The sequence below is a fragment of the Ailuropoda melanoleuca genome, chromosome 2 (assembly GCF_002007445.2).
Source record: "Ailuropoda melanoleuca isolate Jingjing chromosome 2, ASM200744v2, whole genome shotgun sequence".
Lineage (NCBI taxonomy): Eukaryota > Metazoa > Chordata > Mammalia > Carnivora > Ursidae > Ailuropoda > Ailuropoda melanoleuca.
Genome location: NC_048219.1, coordinates 35,637,091 through 35,646,443, shown reverse-complemented (window position 1 = coordinate 35,646,443; position 9,353 = coordinate 35,637,091). Strand labels below are relative to the sequence as shown.

Below are 9,353 nucleotides of genomic sequence, written 5' to 3'. Positions count from 1 at the left end.
CCATGGTAGAAAGATAAGACCTTGTTGATGTAAATAAACTGGTCGAGGCAGTTTTCAGACTGGGGACAGTTGATAATCTGGATGCCTCATCAGAGAGCTTGCACGCCCTCATCGCCCCTAGAAGGGCGTGTACTGACTTCTTGACTCGGGAATGGATTTTTGCATGTGCACATATATTTGTTTTATTTAACGTACAAAGTGTTTCTGGGCCCAGAGTAATGAATCAGTGTTGTAACCAAACAAGGTTAACTTGTGCTCTTTGCCCTGTACTGAGTTAGTTCCCAGGGACACAAAGATACACGTGACAGTCCAGCTAGGGAGACAACCATGCACCTATATGGAGGGAAGGGGACTTGACATTTATGGAATGTTTCTCTGTGCTTGCCATGCTGCTAGATGTTCTTTTCGTTCTTTTTTTTTTTAATGAACATATTTAATCTTAACAAAATGTGAATTGGATAGTATTTCTTTTCATTTTACATTAGGAGAAACTGAGGCTTAGGGAGCTTTTATTTCCCTAACTCAAGGGGCTCGAATTTTGAACAAAAACTGAAAACCATGTCCAGGTTGGTGTGATTCGGTGGCAGGGAGAAGTGGTCTAGCGAGGCTGGGTGAGGCTGGGGGTATGGCCACCTTGCAGCCCGCTTTGCCTTGCTTCTGAGTCAGCTGTGACTCGGGAGTGACACAGACCACGGAAAAGCTGCTCACGTCAGCTGCGGCCGGACTGCCTTGCTGGCAGGTGGGACTAGTCCTCTCCGTCATAAACCGCTAGTTTGGAAGGAGGCATTTAAATCTCTCCATCCTTCCAGCTAAGCTCCCGTCTTCCCACCTCCTTCCCTGACAGTGCCCAGGAGGGATGGGCTGCCCAAGTTTGATGTGTAGATAAAGGTGGATTTACGCGGCTACAAGTGGTATGGCCTCAGGCCAGTGTCTTGACATTTTTGAGCTCTCGTGTCCCATCCATATGATGGCACAATCACTACCTGACAGGGGTATGATTCTGTTTCTTGAGATGTAAGAAGTAGTGGCTCATGGAGCACATGGAACATTTCAATGCTCAGTAAACATTAGCTCTTGTCTCTTCACTGCTTTCTAAGCTCCACTATTAGGGACCTCTATGGTCAGTGCTGGTTCATGTCCTAAAATACTTTCTTTTTTTCCTGTATGTGTTAATCTTTGTCCCTCAACCCGTTTCCCTCTTCCGCCAGGTGGCCTTAAGTTCTTTGAGGGAAAATACCATGTCACATATTAACACCCTTCAGGGTGTGTGACCCATAGCAAATATTTTTTAAAAAATTGATTGATTGATTCTGTTTTGTTGACACCGTGTTCTGACCGTGAAGTGACGTGTGAGCAGTGGAGTACTGGAGCCAGCTCATACTGGCTTGTGCGAGTCCTGTTAAATTCTCGGGAAATTTGCAGGCCAGTTGTTAAACTGTGGAGACTTTAAATTTTGCTATGATAGGAGTATTTACACCACAGGAATTGGCAAACCCTGTGACTCAAGGCTTTGCTCCCTCTCCATCCCTAAACACACACAGAGAGCCAGTTTTGTGCTAGATGTCTTGGGGGTCTCATTTCTGGTGCATCATAATTTTTAAGAAGTTTCCAGATGATATTTAGCTTGGTTTTCCCAGAGCAGAAACCTACAGAGTATCTTAGACTAGCCATACTGATAACAGGATTTCCAGCCTTAGAATTGGAAACTTAAAAGATGTCACTTACTTTAGCCTCCTTTCCAGGGTAGAAATATCTTCTTTAGATGTGGTCTATATAAACAATGGAATATTATGCAGCCATCAAAAACCAAAATCTTGCCATTTGCAACAATGTGGATGGAACTAGAGGGTATTATGCTAAGCAAAATAAGTCAGTCAGAGAAAGACAATTATCATATGATGTCACTGATATGTGGAATTTGAGAAACAAAGCAGAAGATCATAGGGGAAGAGAGGAAAAAAGGAAAGAAGATGAAACCAGAGAGGGAGGCAAACCATAAAAGACAATCTCAGGAAACAAACTGAAGGTTGCTGGAGTGGAGGGGGTGGGGGGATGGGGTGGCTGGGTGATGGACACTGGGGAGGGTATGTGCTATGGTGTGTGCTGTGAATTGTGTAAGACTGATGAATCACAGACCTGTATGCCTGAAATAAAGAATACATTATATGTTAATAATAATAATAATAATAAAATAAAATACAGCTCTTAGAACAAAAAAAAAGAGACTCTTAACCATAGGAAACAAAATGAGGGTCGCTAGAGGGGAGGGAGGTAGAAGGATGGGGTAACTGGTGACGGACATTAAGGAGGGCATGTGATGTAATGAGCTCTGGGTGTTATATAAGACTGATGAATCGCAGGCCTGTACCTCTGAAACCAGTAATATATTATATGTTAATTAAGTGAATTTAAATTAAAAAAAATGTTAAAAAAAAAAAAGGAAATACCTTCTTTGACATTCCTGATGAGTGCCCATTTGGCCTCTACAGAACAACACTCTAAAGGACAGGGAGCTCATTTATTATCTTCCAGGCAGTATTTCTTATGGTGAGCTCCACAATTATTCAAAATTATCCTTCATAATGATCTGTTCCTACTTTTCCTGTAACTTCCACCAATTGTTCTTGGGTCTGCCTGTTTTCTGTAGCAAAGCAGAATGTCTACACTCTACAAGTGATAGCCTTGAGACACTGTTGTGACACTCTCAGAGCTTGTCTTTGTTGGGCTGCATGGCCTTCGTCTTCCAGCTGTTAAGACATGCTTACCATGTCATTATCCAAGAACTGAACAAAATATTCTAGATTTGGCCAGTTCAGTACGATCAAGCGAGACTCCCACTTCCTGTCATATTTTCCCACAAGCATATGACACCTTTATTTAGTTTGTGTTGTACTTAAAAAAAATTAATCTTTGCATGGACATCATTTTCAAGCTGGGCCACCTCAGTGATGTACCTAACACAATTCATTTTATGAGCTCAGCACTTTCATTTATGGAAGTTATATGTCATATTCCCATGATTGATGCATTATTTATTTTTTGAGTACTTATTTTGGTATTCCTTGTATTAAATTAATTTTTTAGTTTTGTGGTTCCCCCCCCAAAGGCCTTATTATAGATCGATTTTCAAGACTAATTACAAATATTCAACCAGTTGTAGTTTTACATAATTACTATTATCCAATAGAAATTTCTGAGATTTGGCGAAAAGGATGCCATGAGAAGTTTTATCCAATAGTTTGATGAAATCAGGCATGTTTATATAATTCCCTAGATTTTTAAGTCCAGTCACTGAGTCAAAAATGGTAGCAAATTTAATGTAGTATGCCTTGTTTTTAGTGAACTCGGCCAGTTTCTTATGATTATCTACTTGTTTCCTAATCTGCTTATAAATGTTGTATTTAATCATTGATTCCAGAATTTTGTCCTGAGAAAAAACTTACCAATCAGTACTTGCATAATTTCTTTTCTTTTCTTTCTTTTTTTTTTTTTTTAGTGAGAGAGAGAGAGAGAGAGAGAGAGAGTGACATGCGGTCAGGGTGGGTGGAGAAGAACAGGGAGAGAGAGAATCTTAAGCAAGCTCCACCCCCAGAGCCCAATATGGGTCTTGATCTCACAACCCTGAGGTCATGACCTGATCAAGGGTCAGATGCTTAACCAGCTGAACCACCCAGGCGCCCCTTACCAATTGGTAGTTTCTGATAGCTGTCTTTTCCTGCTTATTAAAATTTGGGGTATTTTCTTAACACTTCTTTCGATACCCGTCCTAGTCACTCTGACATCCCATGGATTCCATCATGGGAGTCTTGCTAGTCCTACTCATATCCTGTTAAATAATTTGTCTGGTTCTTTAGTGCCTTGCTGTCTAATAGAAACATGATGCAAACCACAAAGGTGAGTGACTTATGTAATTAAAATTTTTCTAATAATAGCATTAAAAAAGTAAAAAAAAACAGGTAAAATTAATTTTAACCTTCTATCTCCAAATTATTATCATTTCTACATATAATCTGTGTAAAATTATTAATAAGATATTTTAGATTTCTTATACTGTCTTCCAAATCTAGTGTGTGATTTCCTAACAGTAAATCTTACTATGTAGTACCACTACCACACAGAGTTCGCAGTGATCACAATGAATCCTACAGGTATAGACATGCTCGTTTCAAGGGTCTGGACATTATTGTTGTTATTAGTATTATGCATTATTTTATCTTGTTCTTCATTCCCATTTTCAAAATATTTCTTCTTTCCTTTTCAGCACGAAGTTCTCGCTCACAGTCAAGAAGGCAAGAGCTAAACAGGGATGGAGTGGCCTCGCTTTCTCTTTGTCTGTTAATATTAACGAGGGTACCTTTTACAGTTAAAAACCATAAAGAAAGCTCGTTAAGGGCAACAACATCCCCTAGCCCACAACTCTCTCTAGAACCACAAAATGGGTATGTTACAGAGGCCTGGGAGCTAATTCTCTCCAGATGTTTGCAAAGCGAGCAAGACCAAAAGGTGGAAACTGAAATGACTAAACACTTAATAAGGAGCTGATGGAACCAAGGCCCCAGGGTTGGCTCAGCAATAAGTGAAACACAGAGACCCTGTTTGTTCAGAGGAACTTCAAAGCCCCCTATAAACTCCTAGGAAAGGTGAGAGGCAAAAACGCTACAGCGAATCCAGCATTCCTGCGAAGTCAAACTAGGGGCTAACTTGAGATGCTTTTCCTGGTGCTTAAGGAGAAGACCGAGGGGCAGGTCTGGTAAGCAGATGTTTGACTTTTGTTTATGCCCATTCTTACATACAGTATGTTCATGTTGGATATAGGCATTTCTCTAGCTAGCCCAAAGGGGGATAAGCCTATTAAACATTCAGTTAAAAAAAAAATAGAAAGAGAAAATACCTTTTCTATACTAAGTGTTCTCTACACTACGACCATTAAATTGCTAATGAGACGTAGTCCATCCAAATAAAGTTGGTTATATTTATCTTCATTTTTTTCTTTCTTCCCTCCCTGTAATAGGGGGACAAACAACATGGAGTTTTGGCTAAGATTATAATTAAAGAGGAAGAAGAGAGACTAATTAACCGAACGTTATATCAGTTGAAAGTCTGATACATTCTCCCTTTGGTCACCAGTTACCTGCAAGAGAAAGGCTTCTGGGATCCACTCCTGTCGCTGTTTTTGGGGTTTTGTTTTTGTTTTTTCATTGCTAATCACTGTGCCCTACCAGGTGTAGGCTGTTCACCTTGTATATCTTTCTTTGGTGTTCGAAGAAAGTATGAAACAATGATAGCTCAAAAGGAAGACAAAAAAAGTGATCAACAGTGACTCCATTGCCTAAGCAAAATAGCCGCCATGGAGGAGGGAGGAGAATGGCTCCCACGAAATAGTTGCTAAGAGAGAGCAAAATAGTTCTGGAAATATTAGCAACTGAGGCAAAAATCCCATCCTCTCCTTGGAGAATCAAGAAAGTGGGTCCACAAGCTTTTTTTGTTTTAAGAACAGAATTACATAGCATTACATTGAGAATATAATGGTTAGTTAAATGCACAGTCTCTTTGGACTGAGGTAGACCTAGGTTAGATTCCCAGCTCCGCTGCTCACTAGGTATGTAAACTTTCAGGTTTTTAACCTTTCTTGGATTTCAGTTTCCTCATCTATAAATGGGGCATGAAAATAGTACCTTCTCTTTTTTTTTTCAAGGTTTATTTATTATTTTAGAGAGCGAGAGTGGGAGGGGGGAGGAGGGAGAGGGAGAATCTCCAGGAGACTCCCTACTGAGTGCGGAGCCCAACACAGGACTCGATCTCACAACGCTGAGATCATGACCTGAGCCCAAATCAAGAGTGGGTTGCTTAATGGACTGCACCACCCAGGCACCCCAGTACCTTCTTCTTAGGACTGTGGTGTGGACGAATAGAGTAGGCATGCAAATACTTACCTATATAGCCCAGATCCTGGCAAAAGGTGAGATAACTAATGATATCCACGGTGATGGCCTATTCATTACTCTCCATTTCAGGCTTTTGTTCCGTTTTTTTCCTGCAGAAAGATATTCTTTTGGTCACACAGGCTTCAGTAGACTCCATGATTTCCAGACAGATCATTTTCCTTCATAATCTCCAGAGGGTGGGTTCATCAAGTTTGCTCCTTGTGCTAGCTTTCTCGATACAGAAAAGGGTCAGTCTCACCTGAGTCTTGTTCTTGGTGAATTTCTTAACTCTGAGCATTTGCTGGAAGTATGGTTTTTTGAGATGGATCATTGGCTAAGGAGCCACATGGCACCTTGTACCCATGTTTTCCTCAGTTCTCCTTCTTAGTTCTTTTGTGCAAATGATCTATCAGCATAATAAAGCATTTCATAAAGTCATGATTTGACACGAGAAAGATCAATGTAAATACTACACAGACAAATACCATGAGGAGAAACATCTGGATGTCCACTGCTTGTTTCCTGTTGAGAGAGTTTGGGAATTTGGGGATTTTAACAGTTGGACAGGGCTAAGTTTGGAAACTACTTCACATTTGTCCAAAAAAACAAAAAACCACACACACACACACACACACACAACACACGTACTGCACTTCACTCATCAGTTGAGGGAAGTTGGCGGTCAATTTCCCAGGCCTTTCTGAGAACAAAAGAGATTGGATTGGACACAGAGCAGACGGTTTTCCTTCTCTTCCCACTCCTCACTGCTAGGCATTTCCTCTCCTTTGTCATGGTTTAGATTTCCTTGATTTCTTCCTTTCCTGCTTGCATTCCATTTCCTCTGAGTTTCCAGAAATCTCAACTTTAAATTCTGGCTTTGCCACTGACTGGCTAGTTAATCTGAACAAATCTCTTACTCTGTCTATACCTCAGTTTCCTCTTTGGAAAATAAAATTAATACTAATAGTAATAATAATAATTAAACTTTACACTCAAATGTCACAGGACTGTACAGATCAAGCCGCCTCCTTCTCGTTTCCTTTCCCAGAACATTTAATGTTCTTTCATACTTCTATTATCTTTTAATACAAGGCTTCCCTTTCTGTCTCCCTCGAAAACTGTGACTCAGCCTTTTGCATGCAGCCCAGCTATTACTGATACTGTGAGAGATTCCTCATGTCCCTCTCACAGGTGATAGCGTTATATGGGGACAGATGGCAGCTACACTTGTGGTGAGCATAGCGTGACATATAAACTTGTTGAATCACTATGTTGTACATCCGAAATTAACATCACATTGTGTGTTAACCGCATTCCAATTAAAAAAAAAATCAAAGCTCTTGAGTAGCATGGGATATTTTACTACACATCCTTAGTGAGAAAAAACGAGTTATAAAATAATGCAATCCAAATCTGGTAAAATATGATATGTGTACATAATTTAATTTATTTAATGGGATGATAAATGGGACTCTTCTCATCTTGGACTCTAGGCTACAACTGCAAAGCTGAAAGAACCCTTACATTCTAAAAAGGAGACACTAGGTACATAACTGCAGATGCTATTAAGAGGTAGACCAGATAGTCTTGTAACAACCCACTCCCTCAATCATCCTACGTAAGCCAAGACAAGACACTCAAGTCAATTTGCTAAGCTAGGAACTGCATACTAATGAGCTGTTAGTTGAATAGGGATTCTCGTGTCATCTTCCTCTCCATTCCCCACAAGTTAACCACCTTTCAGGCCAGATGAGAGTAGCTCTAAGAGAACAATTCCTAGAAATTAGGGCTGCCTAGAGGAGGGGAGCCTGGCTTCTCACTCCTTGCTGGATGCTGGCTGACTTACAGACACGCCAGGTCCATGGAGATGCTGCTTCCCAAGCAGAGAGAGGCGGGGTCACATGTGAACCCAGAGAACTGTGCCTACATCCTGTCTGAGCACCCAGAAGGTATGAAGCTGGAGGAGCAGTTTGCCACAGCAGGGCAGGGAGAAGCAGCAGCAGAGGGGCCATGTGACTCCACTAGTCAGTGTGGAAGGGATGCCTCAGTTTTCCACAGGCCAAGAGAGTATTTTGGAAGGTAACCAGATTTAAAGTTTCCTTGAAGATCACCCCAGCAGAAAATGGTATAAGGTAACCGAAAAAACTTGGTGTGGAAGATGTCAAGATGTCAGCTGGAGCGTGTGTCACTCCCAGTAATGTCAGGGAGAGCGCACTGGGTGGACCTCAGGGTGCATCCACTAACCCACATGCCCAAAGCTCCAGAGACCCAGGGTGTGGGAGCCTCCAATCACAGACAGGCCCTATTAGCTAAGAGAGATCTAATAAGACCGAAGCAGGGGCAGCAGCCGTGAGGAGAAGATGTTTCTCTCTCTTCCTCCTTCCCTCTCTTCCACCCCAATTCTGGAGAGCATGCAGTGGGAGATCAGACCCAGACACACAACTCCCACTCCTCACTAAGAGGGGCTGACCATGACTCAGGTCTATGAGTCACAAATTGGGGGATGCTGGGGAGAGCAGAAGTTCTCATTGAAAGCGAGATGGAAACTTTGATTTAGACTCAGTGATACTTGCCATTATAATTGAAATATCCTTGTGGATCCATTTTGCTTTCAAGATCCCATTCCTGATGATGGAGGGGGAAAGCTTCAGATTAGCCGAAGAAAAATAATGCAGCTTTCAACAGAAGCTTTTACACTGTTCAGAGCCTCATACCCTCTAGCATATGGTGAGTGGGCTGTCCTGAAGTTTGCTGCTGCCCCTGGAGCCACTCCTCCTGCTGGGTACTTCACTCCCAGAACCTCACTAACCAGACAGGCAGCCGTCCAGGAGCCCCATCTTCTGGTGGCTACTGATCCCGGGGCTGACCACCAGCCTCCCACAGGGGCATCCTAGGTTAACCTGCCAACCACTGCTCTGTGTAACACAGACTCTTCTCTGTGCTATGTGGACACCGTCATCGTGTGCAACAAGAGAGCTCAATGGGTCTAATGTGGTATGTGATGACCGGGGAAGTTCTGTGCGTGTGTGCGACCATCCCTCATGGACACCTGTGGGAGCTCATGCCTGATCCATTTCAACAGAGACCCTAAAGAGATTGGCCGCTGCTGAAAAGGCCATGACTGAGGAGGAATTTCAGGGTGAATGGACTGCTCCAGCCCAAGTAAATGGCTTGAGTTGACCGCTACTGAGCCCGGGTTGCAGACAGGCCTGAAGCACCCAGGTGGCCTCTGTGCCTATCCAGCAGTCCCCTGCTGAAGACCAGAGCCCCTGGCCAGCCACTGAAGACTGGTCTGCAGCTGCCATTGCTCAGCCACTGAATGGGTAAGAACAACACCGAGGGGTTTACAGCTCTTCTTCCACGGGTTCTAAAACAGAACACAGAAATAAGATTGACAGAAAATTAACAGTTTCTTTAAAAAAAAAAAAA

The 9,353-nt window shown here is 42.2% G+C and overlaps 1 pseudogene; it reads left to right on the top strand.

The window, feature by feature from the left end:
• The first annotated feature begins 7,785 nt into the window (after window positions 1-7,785).
• Window positions 7,786-9,251, top strand: LOC117795705 (annotated as a pseudogene).
• The last annotated feature ends 102 nt before the right edge of the window (window positions 9,252-9,353 follow it).